At 49.6% G+C, this 26,456-nt stretch overlaps 1 protein-coding gene across 2 annotated transcripts in view; it reads right to left on the bottom strand.

Annotated features, from left to right (window-relative positions):
* The window catches only part of LOC137521788 (E3 ubiquitin/ISG15 ligase TRIM25-like), a 52,963-nt gene extending 49,533 nt beyond the window's left edge, over window positions 1-3,430 (bottom strand). For both annotated transcript variants that reach the window (XM_068241521.1, XM_068241522.1), the window contains exon 1: window positions 2,983-3,430. The gene's annotated coding sequence lies outside the window, so the exon portion shown is untranslated. The remainder of the gene's footprint in view (window positions 1-2,982) is intronic.
* Between the last annotated feature and the right edge of the window lie 23,026 nt (window positions 3,431-26,456).

Raw genomic sequence — 26,456 nt, 5'->3', positions numbered from 1 at the left:
ATCAGATCGCGTGCTAAGTACCGCGTGCAAAGTTTTGCACGCGCAAAGTCGTATGCGCGCGCTAAGTCCCATAGGCTTTAATGGGCACTTTGTGCGGAGCACTCTGCACGTAGTTTTATGCGCATAAAGTTTCGCGCATGTAAAGTTTTGCGTGCGAAAAGCTGGTTTAGACATGCTAAGGGGGTCTTCACAGGCGTGCTAACAGTTAGCACCGCTTTGTGAATCAAGCCCCTAGTCTATTAAAGCTGTTTGCAGCTAGCTTTGCTGTGTAAACCATCTAAACTTTAGATAAGATATATAGACAAGTTACCTGTTATAGCTAGTTTTTCATCTCGGATCCGCTTTAAGGACCTCAGGCTTTTTTTTTTTTTTTAATATACAAATTAGGGTTCTGCAGCTTTAATGGATTGCTGCAGAGCCACACAAATTAATCACCCCCCCCCCCTCAAACACAAACACCTTTTCTGCCCACCAGAGATTTCTGTTTGTGGGCTCTGATCACTGCTGTAGGCAGTTTTTCTTTTATTAATTTAATTCATTTTTGTATGATAAAAATGAGCAGGTTTTTCTTTTGTGTGTCCCTGATCACAATCACAGCGATCAGCTCTGATATCAGCCTATGAGAGCAGATAGCTCTGAGCCTCTCTAGGGGACAGCCAGGTGTCACGGCTGTCCCCAGTACAGTGCTGTCGTAGATCGCAGCAGTGCACAATGTAAATAAACAGCAATCGACGCTGGGAGATTTATGACAGAGCTAAGCTCCGTCACTTAAGCTTGGATGCGCGCACAACGGCACACACAATCCCCAGCAAGACAACAACAACTACTACAAGGCCATCGTGGTGAATTCAGGCTCTGCGGGTGGCAATGGGCTCTATTCACAAAGCATTACTGCTAGGGTTGCCACCTTTTGCCTGAAAAAATACCGGCTTTAGGGTGTGGCCTGGAGGTGTGGCCTAAAAGTGGGAGGGGTTTGTTACAACCTTTTTTCAAACATAGCACAAGAAAGTTGAATATTTACAGAAATAGAAACAAATGTTAAAGGGATCCTAAAGGCAAGGATCCCTGGGGCTTCTACCAGCCCCCTGCAGCTGTCCTGTGCCCGCCCAGCCACTCACTGATGCTCCGGTTTCCCACCGTGGGTCAGTTTCGTGTTTGCCAATTCAGAGTCGGTGGGCCACTGCGCCTGCACAGCTCTGTCCAAACAGGTCCTTCGCATTCCTGTCTGCTATAGCATCCTGCGCAGGACGCCATTGTGGATGGGAATGTGAAGAAGGATACGCGTGGACAGAGCTGTGCAGGCGCAATGGCCCGCTGACCCTGAGCAGGCAAAAAATGAAACTAACCCTTGGGGGGGGGGGGGGGATGGAGGATAGTTGAGGACCGGCAAAGGCACAGGATGGCTGCAGGGGTTAGGTAGAAATCCCAGATAAATGAAACTTAATTTTTTTTCTTGCCTTTAGGATCCCTTTAAAAAGTTTAAAGAACCCCTGTAAAATAAAGTGGCCATAGGTGGTACTTGCCTCTGGAAGGGAAGGCCTCTGAATCCTAAGGCTTCCTTCTTTCTCCTCAGGCAGCCTGATCCTGCGCTGGGACCTCCGGACAAAAGAAAACAAAAACAATCCACGTTGCCATTGTGCGCAGGAGCATTGGCAGCTTCCCACTTGGGCTCTGGCGAAAATAGCCACGCCTGATCGGGTCTGCTCTACTGCGTGAGCCGAGCGGGAAACTGCTAGTGCGCATGCACACATGCCAACAAGCAGTCAAGAAGGAGATCTTGGAGGGTCCTAGCGCTGGAACGCCCCTGCCGAGGACAGGGGAAGCCCCATTAGGATCCAGAGGCTTCCCTTTACGAGGTAAATACACCAAGGGGCACTTTTTTTCCCCTACAGGCACACTTTAAAAGTGCCCATTAATTATACAATTCCACAGCTGATCAATCATTTCCAATGATAATCGATCGGTTGTGCCCTTTTATCAGCCGAATTACCGGTAGCCAAGTCGATCAGATTAATAGAATCGACCTGTTTTTCGGATTGATCCCAGGGTAATTGGCTAGCAGGAATTTGGCCATTAATGGGCATGACCAATTGTTTCTGACTGATTACTGTGGAAATGATCGATCAGCCACAGAATTGTATCATTAATTGGTACATTTAAGTGTACCTGAAAACTCGGAATAAAAAGATTTTATACTCACCCGGGGCTTCCTTCAGCCCCATGAGCACCGAATCGTCCCTCAACATCCTCCCGAGTGCCTCCGTTTGGCCGCAATCAGCCCTGGTAATCTGGCTCCGTCGCATCAGTCGGCTCTTCTGCGCTCACAACCGAGGGGCTGCACATGCGCAGAAGACCCCGACTGATGCGACTGAGCCAGTTACCTGGGCTGATTGCAGCTGAACAGAGGCACCCAGAAGGACAGCGAGGGACGCATCAGTGCTTATGGGGCTGGAGGAAGCCCCGGGTGAATATAAAATCTTCCTATTCTGAGATCTCAGGTACACTTTAAAAAAGTACCTAAACCGTTTGAACTAAAATGAGACTCTCACCTCCCACCAGCCCCCTGCAGACGGTCCTCAATGGTCCTCTATTACCCCGTTGCGGGTTAGTTTAGTTTTTACCGACTTGGAGTCAGTGGGCCACTATGCCTGCGCAGCCCTGGCCTGCGTATCCTTCGCGTTCTCCTCCGCAATTTAAGGGGAACGCAAAGAAGGATAAGCGTGGCCAGGGCTGCGCAGGCGCAGTGGCCTGCTGATTCTCAGTCAGGAAAAACGAAAATAACCCGCGGTGGGGAACAGAGGATTGTTGAGGACCGGTGTGGGACAGGACGGCTGCAGGGGGCTGGGAGAAGCCCCAGGTAAGTGAATATAAAATTTAATTCAAACGGATTAGTTTCCCCTTTAAAAGTCTGAAAGGGAGGATAGGGGCTGATGGAGGTTTGGGGAGAGAGAGAGAGAAAGTGACTGTGTGTGTCCACCATACCTGCTGGACAGGGTCAGGTCATTTGGATGCTCCTTTCTCCTTGCTGTCACACAGTGACAGCATAATAAGCTGTGACAAGTCGTCTGGACTCCTCTCCACACTTCTGACTGCTGCCTGGGGGGCTGGGGCAGTGTCTCTTGAAGTTTGTCTGGCTGTGTCTCGTTCTCTCTCTTCTCCTGGAGTCCTGGCTCTCCACGAGTTGCCTGGGGGTTGGGCTCAGCAGAAATTTCCAGCCTCTCTGTCGTCCTCTGCTGCTCTGACTGTTGCTCTGTCTCTCGTGGCTCAGGCTCAGCTGGCAAGTGACTCCTCCATACACTCCCCAGTGACTGTGACTCAGCTGAACAATCTAGCTGCTTGTGTGAGGCAAGGAAAGCTGAGACCAGTGGCAAGTCAGGCCATGTGCTGCTCTGCTGGCTGCTGCTCTGAGGCAGCTCTCTCTCACTCACACGCAGTCCTGGCTCCTCCTCCCCCTCCCACAGTCCTCAGCAGCGTGGGGAAAACACAGCCACTCCTGTGATTGGCTGGCAGTACCTGACCAGCCAATCCGAGAGAAGAAAGGAGGGAATTGTGTGAGGGAGATCAGCCTGGGGCTATTTTTTCCGGGAAATGAGGTGCCGGAAATAGAGATGGGAAGTTCGGATCTTTTCAATGATCCGGATGATTCGAATCGGATCATTGAAAAGATCCGGATCTTTGATCCGAATCTCGGATCATTTTACAAGGGAAGCATTGGGGGGGTGAAATGACTAGCAGGGCAGGAGAAGGAGAGGGGGGTGGATACACAGAAAAGGGGAGAAGATGGACAGAGGGCAGGGAGTGGACAGAGAAGGGAGGAGGGAAGCAGAGAGCAGAGATGTTTGCTTGCACACAATACCCACATGCTGCAATCATATGCTTTACATGTATTTCACCTATATGCTCATCTGTGTACTTTGCATGCAAACGTCGCACAGTGAAAGAAAGCATTCCCAGAAGATAAGTGCAGCTGTTTAGGAGGATCGTATTGCGCTGCAATCACAGTGCCTGCAAAGTTACTGAGCTGTGCTGAGCTGAGGCAAAAGTTTCCAATGTGTTCACTGTGCACAACTAGGAACAGACAGTCTATAATGAGCAGCACATTTCAGCCAGTATGTGTGCTCTACACATATCTGGCAGTGGCACCCATGTCCCCTCTCTCTCATCTACCTGTCTCCCTGCAAGGCTGGCTCCCCTCCAACAGAGCGATCCATCTCTGCTCTGCTTCCAGGACCGCCCGCTGAGAGGGGGCGTGTTGCTCCTGGCCCCAGGCTCGGACAGAGCCGCCGAACCACCGATGATCCCATCGGTGGGCCCCGACTGCCCCTCCTCCTGGGGGCCCCAGAGCTAAGAGGGAGGGGGGCACTAGCGTCGTGACGGTTTTTTTGTTTTTTTTTTAATTTATTAAAAACCTCTTTCCCCCCGGGGGGCCCCCTCCTATCCTCCCCCTCCCTCACCTCAGAGGGCCCCCCTCCTATTACGAGCGGCGGTAGAGCGGCGGTTACAGCAAAGTTCCGGCGAGGTAAAGCAGAAGATAGAGGTCCAGCTGCCTCCCGGGCTACGCTGTCTCCTCTATGCCGCTCGCACTGCTTCCTGGTTTAGTGCGCGGCAATTACAAAGGAGACAGCGACTGGGAGGCAGCTGGACCTCTATCTTCTGCTTTACCTCGCCGGAAGTTTGCTGTACCCGCCGCTCTCCCGCCGCTCGTAATAGGAGGTGGGCCCTCCGAGAGTCCGAGGTGAGGGAGGGGGAGGATAGGAGGGGGCCCCACCGGGGAAAAGAGCTGCCCTCCCCGAAGCTTGTAATAGGAGGGGGGACACCCAGGTGAGGGGGAGCAAAGGAGTCGGGGCCCCCACTGGCTACCCACCCGGCTACCTAACTGCCCACCCGGCTATCTAACTGCCTACATTCCCACCCGGCTACCTATCTACCCACCCGGCTACCGATCTGCCTACCCTCCCATCCGGCTGCCTAACTGCCCATCCGGCTACCTATCTACCCACCCGGCTACCTAACTGGCTGCCCACCCGGCTACCTATCTACCCACCCAGCTACCTATCTGCCTACCCTCCCACCTGGCTACCTAACTGCCCACCCGGCTACCTAACTGCCTACCCTCCCACCTGGCTACCCTTCTGCCTACCCTCCCACCCGGCTACCTAACTGCCCACCCGGCTACCTAACTGCCTACCCACCCATCCGGCTACCTATCTACCCACCCAGCTACCTATCTGCCTACCCTCCCACCCGGCTGCCTAACTGCCCATCCGGCTACCTATCTACCCACCCGGCTACCTAACTGGCTGCCCACCCGGCTACCTATCTACCCACCCAGCTACCTATCTGCCTACCCTCCCACCCGGCTACCTAACTGCCCACCCGGCTACCTATCTACCCACCCAGCTACCTATCTGCCTACCCTCCCACCCGGCTACCTATCTGCCCACCCGGCTACCTATTTACCCACCCAGCTACCTATCTGCCTACCCTCCCACCTGGCTACCTAACTGCCCACCCAGCTACCTATCTGCCCACCTGGCTACCTAACTGCCTACCCTCCCACCCGGCTACCTAACTGCCCACCCAGCTACCTATCTGCCTACCCTCCCACCCGGCTACATAACTGCCTACCCGGCTACCTATCTGCCTACCATGCCATGGGCGTCCCTACATAGGGCAAAATGGGGCATGCGCACTCCCCTGGCTAGCTGCTGCCCCCCCCTAGCTACCCGGACGTGGCTGGCCCGCCCGCCCTGGGGTGGCAGCGGAGAGAGATAAGAAGTGGCAGGCACAGCGGCGCTGTCTGCCGCATCACTTAATTCTAAAGGGGGGAGCGAGAGAGGGGGAGCCCCAAGGTGAGGGAAGGGGGAGGGGGAAACGTCCTCCCTTCCCCACCGCTTCTCTTCTCTCTCCGCTGCCACTGAGGACACCTATAGATCTGGCTATTTAAACTGGGGACACCTATAGACCTGTCTATCTATACTGGGGGGCCCTGTCACTACCTAAACTAGTGGCTCCTGTCACTACATACACTGGGGGGGGGGTCCCTGTCACTGCATACACTGGGGGGCTCCTGTCATACCTAAACTGGGGGTACCTGTCACTAACTGAACTGGGGGGGCGCCTGTCAATACCTGAACTGGGGCACCTGTCACTACCTGAACTGGGGGGCCCTGTCACTACCTAAACTGGGGGCTCCTGTCACTACATACACTGGGGGGGGGTCCCTGTCACTGCATACACTGGGGGCTCCTGTCATACCTAAACTGGGGGTACCTGTCACTAACTGAACTGGGGGGGGCGCCTGTCAATACCTGAACTGGGGGCACCTGTCACTACCTGAACTGGGGGGCCCTGTCACTACCTAAACTGGGGGCTCCTGTCACTACATACCCTGGGGGGCACCTGTTACTACCTTAACTGGGGGGCACCTGTCACTACAAACACAGGGTGCTCCTGTCACTACCTAAACTGGGGGGTATCTGTCATTAACTAAACTGGGGGGCTCCTGTCGCTACCTAAACTTGGGGGTCCTGTCACTACCTAAGCTGGGAGGCTCCTGGTGCTACCTAAACTAGGGTGCACCTGTCACTACCTAAACTATCCAGGCCAGCCCAGCATCACCACCAGCCAACCAGCCCAGAATCACTGTCAAAAAGGCCACAGCATCACCACCAACAGTCAGGCCAACATTTACTTCAACCAGCCAAGTACAGCCCAGCATCACCGCCAGGCCGGCCACAGCATCACCGCCAGGCCTTTCAGCCCACACATCATCCCCAATCCAGCCAAAAACAGTATTGCCTGGCACAGCAGCCAGTAGAGGAGAATTCAGAAGCCAGGTGAGAGGTGTATACCATATTAAGTGGGCATTCTGCCTATTTATGTGAAATGCTGTTTATTTATGTGCCTCATGACTGCTGAATTTGTCTTGTTGGGGGCCTCATGGTTACTGAATTTGTCTTGTTGGGGGCCTCATGGTTACTGAATGTCTTGTTGGGGGCCTCATGATTGCTGAATTTGTCTTGTTGGGGGCCTCAAGATTGCTGAATTTGTCTTGTTGGGGGCCTCAAGATTGCTGAATTTGTCTTGTTGGGGGCCTCAAGATTGCTGAATTTGTCTTGTTGGGGGCCTCAAGATTGCTGAATTTGTCTTGTTGGGGGCCTCAAGATTGCTGAATTTGTCTTGTTGGGGGCCTCAAGATTGCTGAATTTGTCTTGTTGGGGGCCTCAAGATTGCTGAATTTGTCTTGTTGGGGGCCTCATGATTGCTGAATTTGTCATGTTGGGGGCCTCATGATTGCTGAATTTGTCTTGACGGGGGACCTCATGATTGCTGAATTTGTCTTGTTGGGGGTCACATGATTGCTAACTGCGAGACTATGGAAAAGGCTGAATCATCATCATATGAGACAATAGCTACTTTTTAGCTTTTTAAAACAGAAAATCAAACTAGGAGGTTCTAAAATAAAAAAAAAAGAATACATTTTTCAGGAGTAGGATGGATGAAATTGTTTATCTTCACAGTTTATTTTCAACTTGGATTTTCCATAATGTTCATGTATGAGTTAAAACGTTTTTATTTAGTTTAAATTGCTGTTGCCACTTTGCAATAGATAAGTGACTTTTGGATTGCATTTTGTGGGGGTATCTGCCGTCAACCTGATTGCATTGTGTGGGGGTATCTGCTGTCAACCTGATTGCATTTTGTGGGGGTATCTGCCACCAACCTGATTGCATTGTGTGGGGGTATCTGCCGTCAACCTGATTGCATTTTGTGGGGGTATCTGCTGCCATTTGACTACTTGATGAATTATGAGGCATGTAACTACTTGAATATTTTATCTACAATGTATCTGGTCAGACCTAATCTCTGTGAATAACGCCGCTACTTATTTTGTGTTTTGTATTTTTTTTTTAAGTCTGCCTATGACTCATCATGACCACGCCGATGTTCCAGTGCGTGGTGACACCCATTTAGTTTCGCATTTAGACATATCCCTATTGGAGACTGTCCTCAGAATTGCTCACAATCTATTCCCTACCATAAAGTCATGCAAAATTTCTAGAGTACATGTGTATGTGAGCCCAAAATGGGGGGGGGGGGAAGGAGGAGAGGGGGGGGGGCCCAGGCTGAAACTTCCTTGGTGGGCCCTTGGTGTCCCAGTCCGACCCTGCCTGGCCCCGCCCCTTTTGCAATCCGAATCACTCATTTTGATGATTCGGATGATTCGACTCACAAAATAGATTCGGATCAAAGATCCGAATCGTTCATGATCCGGACAACACTAGCTGGAAATAATTAAATTCCGGTCCGGCTTTTTAGCTGTTTTTACGGCCGGGCCGACCAGATTCCGGCCGGGTGGCAACCCTAATTACTTAATTCTCTAGTGCTGTAAACAGCTGATCTTACCAAGTTACAATTCACTAAAACTATCTCCGCAGAGAAAAATCACCGTTCCCGACTAGTGAGGTAAATTACCAACTTCTACGGTAATTCCCTCGGGAAATGTAAATTCACAAAGATTTCCGCATGCAATTCACTGGCTAAAAGTGTTTTTTTTTTCTCCAGCAGCTGATAACTGGCTCTCCCCATTCTGTCTCCTGCGGTAGATTTGACAGAAAGCCTTTGGGGAGAGCCAGGCAGCCAATAAGGAGAGCCACACAGCCTGCTTCTCACCGATTTGATGCAATGGGGTATCGGGTGGGTCTTTCACTGTATTAAATCAGGAAGCTGACAATTCTGTGGGCATCCCTTTAAATTTGCATATTTGTATTGTAGCATACAGACAGGGCCGGCCCGCTCATGAGGCGGGGTGAAACTTTAGCCTCAGGCAGCACATTTGTAGGGGCGGCATCCGCCCGTCGGTGGGTGCGGGGAGCCGGCCGCCGAGCTGGAGGGGTAGCGGGCAGGATGGGGGTATTGGGCCTAGCGGCGGGGAGGGGGGGGGGGGGTCGGACCCCCCCTCCCTCGCCTGGGTCCCCCGTCCTCCGCTCCCCTCCAGCCTTAGGCCTCGTTTCCATCTATGCACTTCTGTCCGCTTTTCAGCAACATGTATCAATCTGTAACATTGATGTGCTGATAAAAACCGGACAGAAGCGGATAGAAGCGCACAAAGTGGAAACAAGGCCTTGAATAGATCAGAAGCGCTACTCGTAAGAGGCAGTGGGCGGGGAGGACTCACCTCTTCCTCGATCCACCGTGCGCTCCACTGACGTCACTTCCTGCAATGCCGCCCACTGTATTGTAAGTGGACGGCGTTGCAGCAAGTGACGTCAGTGGAGCGCACGCTGGATCGAGCGAGGAAGAGGTGGGGGGGGGGGGGGGGGCGGGGGCAGCAGCAATAATTTTTTCAAAATTTGCCTCAGGTGGCAAAATGTCTAGAGCCGGCCCTGCAGACAGAAGAGCTCCCCCGGTGGCTGCAGCACATCTAAAGGGATGACAAACTGCACTGGACAGAAAACCTCAAAGTTACACACACAGCTCCCTGCCTGCCAGCTGCCCTGCTAGAAGGCTGGTAAGTGACACTTACTGAGCAGGGCTTAGTAAACTGAGGCGTGTTTGTTCGGTAAATTACTAAACTTCTGCTTCGTGGGGGAAAACTTTAGTGAATTTGGAAAATGTGTAAAACACTGCATAAGGTATTTCACCAGGGGCGTTCCTAGGGTCCTTGGAGATAGGGGGCACTAGGTGGGGGGGACATGCGGCACTTGCGCAGTGGCAAAACGGGCGTCGTCATGCAGTGAGTGGGCGTGGTCATGGGTGGGGCCAAACATACATGACCTTAGCAGCAGTGTAAGCTACAGATAACGGGCCTGCTTATCGAAATACTGGATGGAGCCCTCTGTCCTTTATTTAGATAATTAACCATCAGTATAGGCATAGATGAAAGAGGTCAATCACTGACCAATTTTACCACCCCCGTGCAATAAGTGGGCCAACAGACTTTGAATTTGATGAACAGAGCTAAAATTGACTAACCAAAATTATATGTGTGTACCCAGGGGCGTAACTAGGCCCCACCGGGCCCCCCCCCCCTCCCCTGGGGCCCACTCGTGGCCGTTTTGTGGGAGCTGGAGGGGTGGCAGCATGAGGGGAAAGCCTTGGCCACAGTCGGCGGGGAGAGGGGAAGTTCCCCCCCCCCTCTCCCTCACCTCGGGGCTCTCCCATCTGCGCTCCCCTCCAGCTAGTTAGTGTGTGGGCAGAGGGCAGATACATACCTTCTTCCGTGCGTTCCATCGCAGACTTCTCGCTCTAGCAGCTGATGTCACTTCCGGAAGTGATGTCAGCCGCTAGAGCGAGAAGTCTGTGATGGAATGCATAGAAGAAGGTATGTACTGTATCTGCCCGCCGCTGCCCACACACTAACTAGCTGGAGAGGAGCACAGAGGGGAGAGCCCCAAGGTGAGGGAGAGAGGGGGGGGGCTTGAACTTCCCCTCTCCCCACCGACTGTGGCCAAGGCATTCCCCTCATGCTGCCATCCCTCCAGCTCCCACAAAACAGCCCTGAGCGGGCCCCCCCCCCCGCGGGCGCAGGGGCTGCAGGGCCTATTGTTACGCCACTGTGTGTACCAGGCTTTACAGCTAATATTGTACATACTAAAAGTAGCAGGGATCAGTATACAATACAGCTGGTTTACAATCAGTAAAGGCACAGAGTAACACCTTATACTGTACACACTGGAGGTAGATCAGCACACGGTGCAGCAGAGATCAGCACACAATGCAGTAGAGATCAGCACACTGCAGCTAGCTTGCCAAAAAAATAAAAAAAAGGGAGGGTTGTGCGGCGTGCACCACGCTGAAAAATAGGTGTGGCCATGGACCAGAACGTGGGTGTGGTCACAGGTGGAGACAAAATTACATGAACTTAGCAATGGTGGGACATTAGATTAGGACAGTGGTGGCAAACTTTTTGGAGGCTGAGTGCCCAAACCCCAACCCAAAAGTCACTTATCTATCGCAAAGTGCCAACAGCAATTTAAACACACCACACACACACACACACACACACCTTTGTCTACAAAACTTTGTATGATTAATTATCAGTGGCTGAGCAGATGCAATTATTATAACAATTGTGCAAAGAGCAGAAATGTTTTTCTCTCCTTGCCCTCCCTTGTCAGTCTCTCAGGATGGGGCCCCCTGTGGCTTCTGAGCCCCCCTGCAGCTGCATCCCTTGCAGGGTCTATTGTTACGCCTCTGATGCCCCCTTAATATGGTAGACACCTCTCACCTGGCTTCTAAATTCTCCTCTACTGGCTGCTGTGCCTGGCAATACGGTTTTTTTGGCTGGATTGGGGATGATGTGTGGGCTGAAAGGCCTGGCAGTGAAGCTGTGGCCGGGTTGGCTGGCGGTGATGCTGTGGCCAGGTTGGCTGGCGGTGATGCTGAGCTGTGCTTGGCTGGTTGAAGTAAATGCTGGCCTGACTGGTGGTGATGCTGTGGCCTTTTTGACAGTGATTCTGGGCTGTTTGGCTGGTGGTGATGCTGGGCTGGCTGGCCTGGATAGTTTAGGTAGTACCAGGAGCCCCCCAGCTCAGGTACTGACAGGAGCCCCCCAGTTAGGCAGTGAGTGACAGGGACCCCCAGTTAGGCAGTGAGTGACAGCAGGTGCCTCCCAGGTTACGTATTGAGTGACAGGCACCCCCCGTTATTTAGTAAGTGACAGGCGCCCCCTCACCTTGCAGCCAGTCAGACCTCGATCAGTCGGCAACCCGACCAGTAAGAGCGGGCGACGGCTGCACCACGCTGTATATGTGGAAGTGATGTCACTTCCGCATATCAGCGGTGTCCGCTAGGTCCTAGCACCCGCTCTATCTAGTCGCCCGCTGATCAAGGTCTGATGCTGCTGGCTGTCTGGCAGTGGGGACAGCGGTGGCCGGGAGGGGGCAGCGGGCAACCCTGAAAATACATTGGGGTCACGCCCCCCCCCAAATAGGGCTAGCGACACCCCTGTATTTTACCATCCAAAATGCTTTTACCGAACTGCCTATTGTTAATAGAGCCCAATGTTTCAAGGCAGACTATCCAACGGACACTGCACACTGCTGGGTTCCACAGATGCAGACCAAGGAGGATGCCACTTCTGGAAGTCAAAATTTGCCGGGGGTATGTAGAATTCTAGGCAGCACTGTACATACAAAGCAATGTGTAAACAGCATAAATCATTTGCGTTTAATTTAGTGCAAACTTTTGCAATGTATGCATGCATCCTTGGATTCCTAGATAGATAGGATAGATAGATAGATAGATAGATAGATAGATAGATACAAGTGGTTGCAACACACAGCAGAAAAGCTCACCCACTGCACCAAAACAAAGTGTCCCCCATACAGAGAGTCAAAAATGCTGCTATCTTCACTCTCTTAGGCCCAGTGTACACCAAAAACCTCTAGCAGATCCACAAAACGCTAAAGGTTTTTGAAGCAGATTTTCAGCGCGATTCTAGGTATGTTAGAGAGGTTTTCTAAACATGCCTAGCGGTTTTGAGAGTTTTTTTTGTGTAGCAGATTTCATATATTGTTACAGCTGTTACTGAACAGCTTCTGTAACAAAAACACCTGGAAAACTGCTCTGATCTGGCGGTTTTTTCAGAGCGGTTTGAGCTTTTCCTATACTTTACATTGAGGCAGAAACACATCTGCAAACGGCAAAAATGCTAAAGGAGTCACGTTTGCGGTTTGCTATAAACCTCAAACAACTGGTGTGCACCATCCCATTGAGATACATTAGCCAAGCGTTTTCACAGGTGGCAGCAGTTTTGAAACCGCTACCAAAAACACTTGGTGTGCACTGGACCTCTGGCTTATGAGTAGTAGCTTGCTCCTGCCTGATAAGTACTCAATGCTGCCTGGTAACTGCTCACTGCTGCCTGGTAACTGCTAGTTGAGCACACAGTTCAACAGTCCATGGAAAAGAGACCTTATTATGGGAGTAATTTCCAAGGCCCAAGAAATAGATTGTAGTTAAACTCACCACATCCCTCTATCAGCTACCAACTGGATTCTCTGGTCTGGAGTAAATGCAAACTTGCCTAATTATATGCTTTGACCGTGCTGGAAAGCAGTGTGGTCATGCACTTCACTGGGAAGGATAATTACACAAACATGGGGGTAAACAGCACAAACCAATGCATTAATGCAAACTTATGCAATGGGCTCTATTCACAGTGAGGAGGAGCCTCCATGGATCAGACTATTTTTTCTGACCCCTTTATAAGTAGCCACCCCTTGTCCAGCAAATGTGCAGAGTACAAAACGTTCATACTAACCAATCAGAATTCAGTTTTAATTAGTCAAATCAGTGAATGATTGAATGGACTCTATTCACAATCACATGCAGTAAGGCCTAGTGCACACCAGAGCGTTTCGGCTGCAGTTTGCGATCCGCTTGCGGGAGCGGATCTGCTTGGGTAATGTATTTCAATGGGCTGGTGCACACCAGAGCGGGAGGCGTTTTGCAGAAACGCATACTCCCGGGCTGCTGCAGATTTTGGATTGCGGATGCGTTTCTGCCTCAATGTTAAGTATAGGAGCGGTTTGTCAGGCGTTTTTTGTTACAGTAGCTGTTCAGTAACAGCTTTACTGTAACAATACATGAAATCTACTACACCAAAACCGCTACACAAAACCGCAAAACGCTAGCTGAAACGCTGCAGAAAAATAAGAAAAAGCGTTTCAAAATCTGCTAGCATTTTGCGGATCTGCTAGCGGTTTTTGGTGTGCACTAGGCCTAAGGGCTGGTGCACACAGAGCGGGTTTTCAGGCTTTTTTGCAGCCGCTTGCGGTTGCGGATATGCTTGGTTAATGTATTTCAATGGGGTGGGTCACACCAGAGCGGGAGGCGTTTTGCTGAAACGCATACTCCCGGGGTGAGGCATTTTTTGTATTGGTGAGGGGTTTCTGCCTCCAATGTAAAGTATAGGAAAAACGCAAACTGCTCTGAAAAACGGCAGTTCAGAGCGGGTTTGCAGGCATTTTCGTTACAGAAGCTGTTCAGTAACAGCTTTACTGTAACAATATATGAAATCTACTACACCAAAAACGCTTCCCAAAACCGCAAAATGCTAGCTGAAACGCTACAGAAAAATAAGAAAAAGCGTTTCAAAATCTGCTAGCATTTTGCGGATCTGCTAGCGGTTTTTGGTGTGCACCATGCCTAAGAGATTTTTTTACCGCTATACAGTATTACCGCCAGTGATAATTTCCGCATTTTTTCCACATTCACTAAAATGTTCCGCATGTTTCCCGCATGTGGGAACAATGCGTAAAAAATTTTGGCAAACGTGTAATTACATACTAAACATGCGGAAACCATGCGGAAAAAAAGTGGCATAAAAAACTTTTGAGGCCTAGTGCACACCAAAATCCCCTAGCAGATCCGCAAAACGCTAGCGGTTTCGGAAGCAGTTTTTCTTATTAGCATGAAGCGTTTAAGCTAGCGTTTTGCGGTTTTGTGTAGCGTTTTTTGTGTAGCAGATTTCATATATTGTCACAGTAAAGCTGTTACTGAATACCTACTGTAACAAAAACGCCTGGAAAACCGCTCTGATCTGGCGTTTTACCAAGCGTTTTGCGTTTTTCCTATACTTAACATTTGAGGCAGAAACACTTCCTAAATCCCAAAAATGCTGCAGCCCGGGAGTAAGCGTTTCTGCAAAACGCCTACCGCTCTGGTGTGCACCAGCCCATTGAGATACATTACCCAAGCGTATCCACATCTGCAAGCGACTGTAAAAACGCGACCAAAACCGCTTGGTGTGCACTAGGCCAAAGCCCAGGAAACACAGCACTCAAGGCTCCAGGCTCCATTTAAGTCAGTGGGAAGCAAAATATATCTACATACTACCGTCTTTCCCCTAAAGTAAGACCTACCCCGAAAGTAAGGCCTCCCTTATATTTCAAGCGTGCTTGAAATATAAGACCTACTCCGAAATTAAGCCCTAGCTGGGGGGACGCTTTGTGTATGGGGAGGTGTGTGGTCTCTTACCGCACCTCCCTTGTGGCTGCGTCCCCCTCTGTTCCAAGTAATTCCTCCGGTGGCATAGTAATCAATGTGTGAGGGTGCCCTTTGACCCTAACGCAGTACGCTAGGCCGGCTCTGTGCTGGCGCTCTCGTCCTGTCATGTGCGCCCGGCTGATGCGTCCCAGGCACACATTGATTAATCACTTTTTACGCATGCGGGTAAACAATGCGTAAAATTTTGTGAATGTTAAAATGGTCTTCTTTCAGTCGGGGATTTACCGCAAGTGCATTTCCGCATGCGGAAAATGATTGAGAATAGAGCCCAATGTGTTTTTAACTCATTCGAAAACTGAATGCTTTAAAATGAAATCATCAATTATAAAAGAAAGAGGCAAAGCAAAAAAATATAATAATAATAAAGTGGGCTCTATTTACAGTGATTTTCCATTAATCCACTTGCGGTAAATTCCCGACTGAAATAAAACCATCTTGAGATTTAAGGCTGCGTGCACACTTGTCAGCGCGTAAAAGGGTGAGTTTTCTGTCATTTGCATTTTTGTGTATTTGTGTTTTTGCGTTTTGCATTTTTTCCTGCACATGCGGATTTCTTACGTTTTGCGTGTGTTTTAATGTGTTTGTATTTTGCATGCGTTTTTATCTTGTGTTTTATGCAAATCACTATGCAATCAACAGGAAGTGGAAATACATCAGAAAGCATAGTTTAAAAATAAAAAAAACGCATATAAAAACACATGAAAAATGCATACACATTACATTGCATCACCATTGACTTTCATTATGTGCGTTATTGATGCATTTTTGAGAAATATGCAACAAAACCAGTGTTTTAAAAAAAACGCATGTTATAAAACGCATAAAAAACACATGCATTTTTTAAATGCATTTTTTTTTGTATAAGGCCCATTGACTAACATTATACGCATAAACGCTGCGTTTTCCGCAACGCTAGCGTTTCTGCTAAGTGTGTTCATAGCCTCACAAAGTTTTCTGCATGTTTTTTCCACAAAAGTTCACAAATAATGTAAAAAAAAGGCAGCAAAAGTCGATATTTAAGAAATATTAGCTGCAAAAAATAAAATTCATAATCAAAAAGCGGTATATTATTTCTACCAATTTTATATCACCTACAAGTATGTGGTGATATATTTTGCTAGACGCTAGAGCCTTTGCAGGACTTTAAAACCTTTTTTAGACTTTTTTTTTTTTTTTTTTTTTTTGCACCTTTTTTCCCTGCATGTCTATTGTCTGTTTCTGCATGTTTCAGTACTTTTTTATGCAATGTACCTGCATGCGAGAATTTGGAAAAATGTGGAAATTACCGCTGAAGGCAGTGGCGTAACAATCTGGGCTGCAGCCCCTTCACCCATGGGGGGAAACTGGGGCCCCTCTAGGGCCCCCACTCAGGTCCGTTTTGGTGGTCCGGATGGGTCACAGCATGAGGAGAGAGCATGGGCACACATTGGCAGGGAGGGGGGACAGTGCTCCTCCTCCCTCACCTCGGGCTCTCCCCTCCAGAAGCTATCAGCGGCAGCAGGGGATGGGCAGGAACACATTACCTTCATGCACTCCACCGCAAGAGGTTCCTCTCTCTAAGGGCCTGATCCACAAAGCGGTGATAACTCAGTTATCACGCCTAAAAGACTTTAGGCGTGATAAGCTTTGCACGGCTGAGTTAGCACCGATTTGTGCTCTTTATCGCGTGCAAAGTCCCGCGCGCAAAGTTTTACGCGCGTTTAATGGGCGCATTGTGTGCACTGCACCGTGCGCTGCGCGATTGCGCGCGAGTTTTATTTTATCACGCCTAAACTGAGTTTAGGCGTGATAAGGGGCTTTTCACAGGCGTGCAAACACTTTGCACCGCTTTGTGAATCAGGCCCTAAGTGTCTGATGCTACTTCCTGGTTAAACAGGAATTAGCGTGAGGCACTTAGAGATGGACCTCCGCGGTGAATAGAGGTATGTGTTTCTGCCCACGCCTGCTGCTGCTGATGATTGATGCAGGAGGGGAGCACGCTAAGGAAGAGAACCCGAGGTGAGGGGGGGGGGGGGACTGTCCCCCCTCCTCGCTGATGTGTGGCCAAGCTCTCCCCTGTGACCCCTCCGGACCACCAAAACGGCCCTGAGCGGGCCGGGGCCCATCCAAATTTTTGCAGGGGCTCCGGTGATTTCTAGTTATGCCCCTGGCTGCCGGTAATTTTGCTGTGAAAAAACGTTACCTCATGTATGATTGTGAATAGACCCCAGGGCGTGCTACAGTGGAATGGTTTTTGAGAATAATAAATTGTGGATGTTCTATGCTTTGTTAAGCCTGGTACACGCTTTCAATTAGGATTAGTCAATCACTGACCAATTTTACCACCTCCATGTAGTACGAGAATTTTCTTGCACAATCTGTTCATAGTATTTAATGTCTTTTAACCCTCATACTACATGTAAGTGGTAAATAAAATTGGTCAGTGATGAGCCGATCGTAATTGAAAGTGTGTACCAGACTTAATTCTTGCTACCTCTGCTGCGCTTGAAACAATTTTCTCACATCCTTTCTGGACAGGATGTGATAGAAATCCTCCCTGACAATGACATGGAACAGATTGAAAAAAACTGATTGCTCACATTATACATGAGTTAAATAGTTTATTTCAGTGGGATTGGGTATACATTCTACAGCAGTTGAATGTGCGTTTTGAATGCATTTTGGATGCGTTTTTGATATGTGTTTTTTATGCTAATCACTAGGAAGTCAACAGGAAGTTGAAATACATCATCAAACTTGTTTAAAAAAAAAAAAAAAGCATTAAAAACCCACTAAAATGCAATACCTTTGCGTCACCATAAATATTTATTATGTGCATTTTAGATGCATTTTGGAAAAATATGCTGCGTTTTTTCAAAAAGCACATTGTAGCACACATACATATTCGTTTTTCATGCGCTTCATTGACTTGCATTATGTGCATTAACGCTAGTGTTTTCCACTGTGGGTGGGTAAGAGGGTGCCACTTTGGGTGGGTGGGTGGTTATCAGGGGGCAGAAGAGGGAAAAAAAAGGTCAAGGCAGGCACCAGCCGCAAAAGTGTACTAATGCGGCGGGGAGCAGAGCTGACATCATTCCTTCCTCCCTCCCTCTACATCATGGCCCCCCTCGTGAGTCCCCTATGAAAGGCAGAGAGAGATCGTCCGCAGCGGGTGTTTAGTTTACATACCGTTCCGGCGGTCGACTTCCTACTTCCTGTTTCGCGTCATCAGAAACAGGAAGTAGGAAGCCGGTCACCGAACGGTAATGTAAACTGTGACCCGCTGCGCACGATCTCTACGGGTCATTTCATGGGGACTCACGAGGGGGGCCATGATGGAGAGGGAGGAAGGAGTGATGTCGGCTCTGCTCCCCGCCGCATTAGTACAGAGTAGTTCAGCGGCTGGTGCCTCCGTCTTTTTTTTCCTCTCCTCTGCCTGCCGGGACACAAGGGGGGGTATCCCGGGACAGCGGGACCCCTCCCCCAACCCGTGACCGTCCCGCCGAATCCGGGGCGGTTGGGGACCCTGCACAACGCTAGCATTTCTACCTAGTGTGTTCCTACCCTGAAGGTTGTAAAACAAAAGCAACTCAAGCTGATCATATGCTTAAAGGAAACCAGAGACAATAAAAAATAAAAGTTTTTTACATACCTGGGGTTTCCTCCAGCCCCATGTGCACGGTTCACTCCCATGCCGCCTTCCTCAGCCTTCTGTATCGTCGGTACCGGGTCCCGTAACTTCAGCCAGTCACAGCCAGTCTGCACAAGAAAAGTACGCTCTCAGCGTATCTGTCCATCAGCCGCCAGAGAGATTGGTCCCCCACCGTCCTCCTCTGCCACCTGAATTCTCTGCTATGAGGCCTCACCTGTCCTCCTAAGCCTCGGCGATCCAGTGCTGGAAGCCCCCAAACACCTGCAAGGTACATTTTTACCTACCATGATCCAGCACAGGCGCAGTAGCAGACCCGATCAGGCTCAGCTATTTCTGTCTGAGCTTGATCGGAAAGCCGCGACTGCACCGTCCCTGGAGCAGGGAAGGTAAGTATTGCATAAGCCGCTGCACCATAGCAGACATCCTTATAGGCTGTGGTTTTGGGGTAGCCATCGCTGCATCCCTGAGGGTTAGGAGGATAGGGAATCCATTAGCATCCACAGGCTTCCCCCTGCCAAGGTAAGTATCCCCCGGGGGAAGGGGGTTTCTTACAGATTCTCTAAGGTATGTACCCACCTCTGACGGATGTCGCCCGTCGGAAGTCAGGACTTGATTCCCTTGGGTGACGTCGCTCGGCCAGGCTGCACACATGTATTTCAGCTGTATACCAGGTTACCTATATTGGGGAACCACCTATAGCTGGCTATGTATGCTGGGGGTAACTATACCAGGATACCTATACTGAGGCACCACCTAGAGCCCCATAGTCAAAATTTGCATTAGGCAGCAGAAGGTCTAAAACCAGTCCTGCATATCCTGTGCTAAAAGTCACGCATACGCAGTACAGGGAACTGGCCGACCATCACCTGTGGCATCATCACACGAGTCGGCATAAGGCGCATGCGCGGTACAAGAAAGACTGTACCGCGCGGGAGCCTTATAGCCATGTGTGTGATGATGCCACTGGTGATGGAAGATCAGGTGACCGTAATGTGCATGCGTGACTTTTGCCAAGGTCACTCATCTACTGGAGCTGTCAGTGGGACCACAGTGGAGACCCAGAGGACAATGAGGGACCTCGTGGGCTATGGGGGGCTGGAGGAAGCCCCAAGTGAGTCCCAATTTCATTTTTTAATCACTGTTCACGGTCCCATTCAGTAATTATGTCGCTGTGGTAACCAATTCCTCAGCTTAGTAGGGTCATAGATTGGTTAGGATCTTTTGGTACTATCCTGAAGGTCCATACACACATCCAATTTTTATCTGCAGATGACTGGCCAATTTCACCATCTCCATGTAGTATGAGGGTCAACTGATTTTGAATATTAAAGCTGGGTACACACAAGTTACGTCTTTGAAACGTGAAAGATCAAAAATCAAATCTGCAGATAATCTTTGTAAAAAAAAAGTTCACAATAGACTGCAAAAGATCCAGACGAAAGGTATTTATCTCTCGATCTTTAAGATTCGGTGGATCTGATCTGCAGATGATTGTCCGTTAAACAAGGTGTGTATTAGATCTCCAGATATCATAGGCTATGAACATGGGCATAGGGCCTGCAGTCGCAGGGGTCGCCGTGGCGACTGGGCCCGCCTCCTAAAGAGGCGGGGGAAGGGCCCGGGGGCCTGGACCCCCCAGGTGTTGAAATCCCCGCAGCGCACTGCGGGGACTGGCTCCCGGAGGCAGAGCAGGGCTACGGCAAGATGGCTGCCAAAGCCCTGCACTAAAGACTATTTGGCCCATATGCAATTCACTTTTTCACCTGAGTTTTCTCCTAGGAGATAAGTTTTCATCTTCAATTTAAAATTACTTTTCAGCACTTTTCAACTAAAAAAGTACCAAAAAGCAAGTTAAAAAGTACTACCAAAATTATTTTGAGTATTTTTTTTGCTTTCTGGTGGCTTAAAAGGCATTTTATTGACAAGTTTAAAAATATCACCTAGGAGAAAACTCAGGTGAAAAAGTGAATTGCATATGGCCCTTTGTGTCCCCAGTACAGGGCTTCGAGCACCATCTTCCCGTAGCCCTGCACTCTGCCTGTCAGCGCGGGAGAAACTGGAGGATCGTCACTGGAGGAGCTGCATGAGGGAGGATGGCTGCACGTCGGGGAGCTCACGTCAGAGGCTGGCCAGGTGAGTGAATTTTTTTTATTTGTACAGGTTTATTTTCTGGTGAAAGCTCCCACATTGCGATTATTTTCTGGTGAAAGCTCCCACATAGCGATTATTTTCTGGTGAATGCTCCCACATTGCGATTATTTTCTGGTGAATGCTCCCACATAACGATTATTATCTGGTGAAAGCTCCCACATTGCGATTATTTTCTGGTGAATGCTGCGCACATAGCGATTATTTTCCGGTGAAATCTTCCACATTGCTATTATTTTCTGGTGAAAGCTCCCACATAGCGATTATTTTCTGGTGAAAGCTCCCACATTGCAATTATTTTCTGGTGAATGCTATTACATAACGATTATTTTCTGGTGAAAGCTCCCACATAGCGATTATTATCTGGTGAAAGCTCCCACATTGCAATTATTTTCTGGTGAATGCTCCCACATAACGATTATTTTCTGGTGAAAGCTCCCACATTGCGTTTATTTTCTGGTGAATGCTCCCACATTGCATCTATTTTCTAGTGAATGCCCCATCGCGTTTATTTTCTGGTGAATGCCCTCACATTGTGTTTATTTTCTGGTGAATGCTCCCAAATTGCGTTTATTTTCTGGTGAAAGCTCCCACATTGCGTCTATTTTCTGGTGAATGCTCCCATATTGCGATTATTTTCTGGTGAATGCTCCCACATTGCGTTTATTTTCTGGTGAATGCCCCCACATACCGTTTATTTTCTGGTTAACGCTCCCACATTGCGTTTATTTTCTTGTGAATGCCCTCACATTGCGTTTATTTTCTGGTGAATGCCCCCACATTGCGTTTATTTTCTGGTGAATTCCCCCACATTGCGTTCATTTTCTGGTGAATGCTGCGCACTTAAAGGAATACTTAAGTCTAGAAAAAAAATGACATTTACTCACCTGGGGCATCCCTCAGCCCCCCGAAGCTGGATGGTGCCCTCGCAGCCCCGCTCCGATCGTCCTGTCCCCGCCGGCGGCTACTTCCGTTTCGGCGACAGCCGCCGACAGGCTGGGAACGCGGCTGATTTTCCGCGTTCCCAGCCGCTGCTATCACTCTCTATGCTGCTATAGCGTATATATAGACGCTATAGCAGCATAGAGAGTGATAGCAGCGGCTGGGAACGCGGAAAATCAGCCGCGTTCCCAGCCTGTCGGCGGCTGTCGCCGAACCGGAAGTAGCCGCCGGCGGGGACAGGACGATCGGAGCGGGGCTGCGAGGGCAGCATCCAGCTTCGGGGGGCTGAGGGATGCCCCAGGTGAGTAAATGTCATTTTTTTTTCTAGACTTAAGTATTCCTTTAACGATTATTTTCTGGTGACTGCTCCCCACATTGCGATTATTTTCTGGTGAATGCTCCCACATTGCGATTATTTTCTGGTGAATGCTCCCCGATAACATCCAGATTCCGCATCGGGGCCCAGAGGTTTCTAGCTACGCCACTGGCTATGAAAGTATTTTGCAGGAACTGATCTTTTGCATGTGTACAGCATCTTTAGAACTTTCAGTCTTTCGAACCTCCCTGACAAACCTACGTGATAGATAAATTACTAAGTTTGCAAGATTTTTAACTGATGGATGTACTCAGCTTGAGGCCTGGAACGCACTAGACTAGAGCATGTTTTTGAGCTATTAGGGAGCACTTTAAATCGCTAGAGATTTCCCTAAACACTCTGTCAATGTACTGTAAATGGATGGGACAGATTCAACTACAGCCATTGTGATTTAGGAAATCACAATTGCAGGACATGCAGCAGGGCCGGATTTACCCAGTGGCGTAGCTAAGGAGCTATGGGCCCTGGTGCAAGTTTTACATCGGGCACCCAAGCATTCTATACATAACAATTGATACGGAGCACCAAAATCTGCCAAGGATTTCCACAGTGTCAGAGGTACAAGTAGGGCATGGGAAACAGTGTGTTAATGATTACTACTATTTAAAGAGAAAAATACAGTTTTTATTATAAAAATGTGTTTAATGTTACTGTCCTATCTAAACCACCGCATCCCCGCCGCTCTACGCTGACTAAATCCCCCCTAACTCGCCCTCCCTACCCCCCGCAAAATCCACTACTTTCTTGGTCGGGGATTTTGCTGCCAGCATTAGCTTCCTAGTGAGGCAGTGCTGTGAGCCGCAGCCCTGCCTCACACGCGTTTGTCAGCGGCGCATCACCGCCTCTCCCCCGCCCCTCTCAGTCTTCTTTCACTGAGAGGCCTGCCTCACACGCGTCTGTCAGCTGCGGATCTCCGCCTCTCCCCCACCCCTCTCAACGAAGGAAGACTGTGAGGGGCGGGGGAGAGGTGGAGATCGGCCGCTGATAGACGCGTGTGAGGCAGGGCTGCGGCTCTTAGCCCTGCCTCACACTGAAGCGCTGCCCGGATTGCCCCCCGGGGAGTTTGGGGGGATTTAGTTAGCGTAGAGCGGCGGAGATGCGGCGGTTTAGGTAGGACAGTAACATTAAACACATTTTTATAATAAAAACTGTATTTTCCCGAGACTTCAGAGTCTCTTTAAAGCATCTATAGAAGTGAATATTAACAGCACAGGGGCAAAAGAGAGCTAATATTGTGCTTGAGAGAGGGCCCCTCTGACCCAAGGGCCCCAATGCGGTCGCTACCTTTGCAACCCCTATTGCTATGCCACTGGATATACCATTGAAGTACAGCGGCACAAGCCTACAGGCACCTGATTGGTGGAGAGCCGGTTCCCTCCTCTCTCCGAATAGCTCTCTCTCTCCTCTCCTGCCCCCCCCCCCCCCCCCCCATACAGATGCTGCTTTTACTCCATCACAAATCACCAGCCAGAGTTCATGCTGTGAGTCTGTGACCTGCTGCCTGGCTATGCTGCTTCTGACTGGTTAGTCACAGCCAGGCAGGTAGAATGAAAACAACAGGCAGATCAGGATGAGGATGCTCTGAAGTCTGAACACATTCCAGACATTCTTTCTGGTAACTTTCAACTGTGCTGATTGCTCCCTATCACTGGAGCTGTAACCTCTATCACTTCAGCTCAAGCTTAACTCCTTCATTGCTGGTTAGGATATTTGCCCTGTCACAGCACTAGTTTTTTATGGTATGAGTTTTTCACTCTGCATTATAATGTAGCATTGTTTTCGCGTCCAGTGAAAAATGGCGCCAGGCGCTGCAGCTATAAAAATGGCGCAACATAGAGAACCATTGTAAAATGATATTGTTCGTTTTCTTCTGTAAAAAAAAATGGCGCCGAACCTTAAAAACGGTATTTATCGTTTTAAAAATCGTTTTTTTTTGTCCTGCCTGAGCGTTATTTATCGTTTTAAGCCCTGCTTTGCTGGCGTTTGGAAAATGTCCGCCCTCCGATTTTAACGTTTAATAGCACAGCCCCCTCAAAAGCTAAAAACACCAAGTTTGCAGGGAATATAAAGAAGAACAGTAGGAGCAAGAGGAATTTTTTTTTTCAAAAAGACCTTATACTTTTTGAGAAAATCGATTTTAAAAGTTCAAAGAGAAAACCGATACATTTAAATGCTGGTCAATGACAGATCATGGGAAATATTTCCCAGCAATTAATAGCAAAGCTCCCTTACATCCTAGCAACACCAAATTTGCAGGATATGTTAAAAAAGATAGTGGGAAACAATATTAAAAAAAAAAAAAAAATATTTTGGGGGAATGTTCTGAGTGTGGGAAATATGAAAAAAAAATGGCATGGGGTCCCCCTTCCCGAGCTTCTGTAACCCCTTGTCCCCCATGCAGGCTGGAATAGCCAGAATGCGGAGCCCCGTCCGACTGGGGCTTCGCACCCTGAGCTATACCAGCCCGCATGGTCCATGGTATGAGGGGGCTCCAGGGGAGAGGGGCGGCAAAGCCTTCCCCTCCCCCCCCCCCCCGAGCCCTTGTCCAATCCATGGACAAGGGGCTCTTCCCCACCTCCGGCGCCCCAGGAGGAGGTGGGGGGCGATGACTCCCGGGGGGAGGGGGTTCATGGTGGCATCTGGGAGTCCCTTTTACAAAGTACCCCTTATCCATTTCCACAAATGGTTAAATGAAATAAAAATACAATAAATATCGTTTTAAACAAATATCGGGCAGAAGGGGGCGCCATTATTTAACCGGCGCCATTTTTCACCGGCCCGTTGTTTTGATGCACTTTTTTTTAATGAACAATAGTAGGTGTTCCCTTTTGGGGTCACACACTGATTTTTACTCATTCCATGTAAGCAGTGAGCACTTTTCTAACTCTCATCACCATAAGCAGCACTGACCACATTCCTCATTTTTTTGCTGCTAAATTGTGCATACTATCTACATCAATTGCACACATAGCACCTTATATAACCATAAGCAGGACTTCCTACCTACCTACCCACCCGGCTACCTACCCACCCACCCGGCTTCCTACCTAACCACCCACCCGACTACCTAACCACCCACCCGGCTACCTACCCACCCGGCTACCTACCTACCTACCTACCCACCCGGCTACCTACCCACCCACCCACCAGGCTTCCTACCTACCCACCCGGCTACCTACCCACCCACCAGGCTTCCTACCTACCTACCCACCCGGCTACCTACCCACCCGGCTACCTACCTACCCACCCGGCTACCTACCTAACCACCCACCTGGCTACCTACCGGGCTAGTTACCAACCCACCCACCAGGCTACCTACCCACCCACCCGGCTACCTACCTACCTACCTACCCACCCACCAGGCTACCCACCCACCAGGCTTCCTACCTACCTACCCACCCGGCTACCTACCTAACCACCCACCCGGCTACCTACCGGGCTAGTTACCAACCCACCCACCAGGCTACCTACCCACCCACCCGGCTACCCACCCACCCACCAGGCTACCTACCTACCTACCCACCCGGCTACCTACCTAACCACCCACCCGGCTACCTACCTACCCACCCGGCTACCTACCTAACCACCCACCCGGCTACCTACCGGGCTAGTTACCAACCCACCCACCAGGCTACCTACCTAACCACCCACCCGGCTACCTACCGGGCTAGTTACCAACCCACCCACCAGGCTACCTACCTACCCACCCACCCACCAGGCTACCTACCTACCTACCTAGCGGGCTAGTTACCCACCAGGCTACCAACCCACCCACCAGGCTACCAACCAACCAACCAACCAACCCACCCACCCACTCACCCACCCACCAGGCTACCTATCCACCCAACCACCCATGGGAGCTGCGCGCCGGATGGAGGCTGGGACAGGAGGTCTGCTGCTGCAGGTGAGTAAATGTTTTTGTTTTTTTATTTATATTAGCAGGTGTATGTTCTGGGCAGGTCTGCCACATGATTGCATGTATTTTCTGCGCAAATCTGCCGACATGATTGCATGTATTTTCTGGGCATATCTGCCGACATGGTTGCAGGTATTTTCTGGGCATATCTGCCGACTTGTTTGCATGTATTTTCTGGGCATATCTGCCTACATGATTGCACGTATTTTCTGGGCATATCTGCCGACTTGATTGCACGTATTTTCTGGGCATATCTGCTGACATGATTGCACGTATTTTCTGGGCATATCTGCCGACATGATGTGTATTTTCTTGAGAAAACCTGCACAATTATGTGAATTTTCTGGGGAAAGGGTCACCAAAACTTGGGCCCACTGTCTTTGCGTTGCACTTTTCAAGGGAACCTGAGGTGAGAATAATATTGA

This window comes from Hyperolius riggenbachi, chromosome 6, assembly GCF_040937935.1.
Source record: "Hyperolius riggenbachi isolate aHypRig1 chromosome 6, aHypRig1.pri, whole genome shotgun sequence".
Lineage (NCBI taxonomy): Eukaryota > Metazoa > Chordata > Amphibia > Anura > Hyperoliidae > Hyperolius > Hyperolius riggenbachi.
Note: the sequence above shows the minus strand (reverse complement) of the source record. Positions and strands in the feature narration are given on the sequence as shown.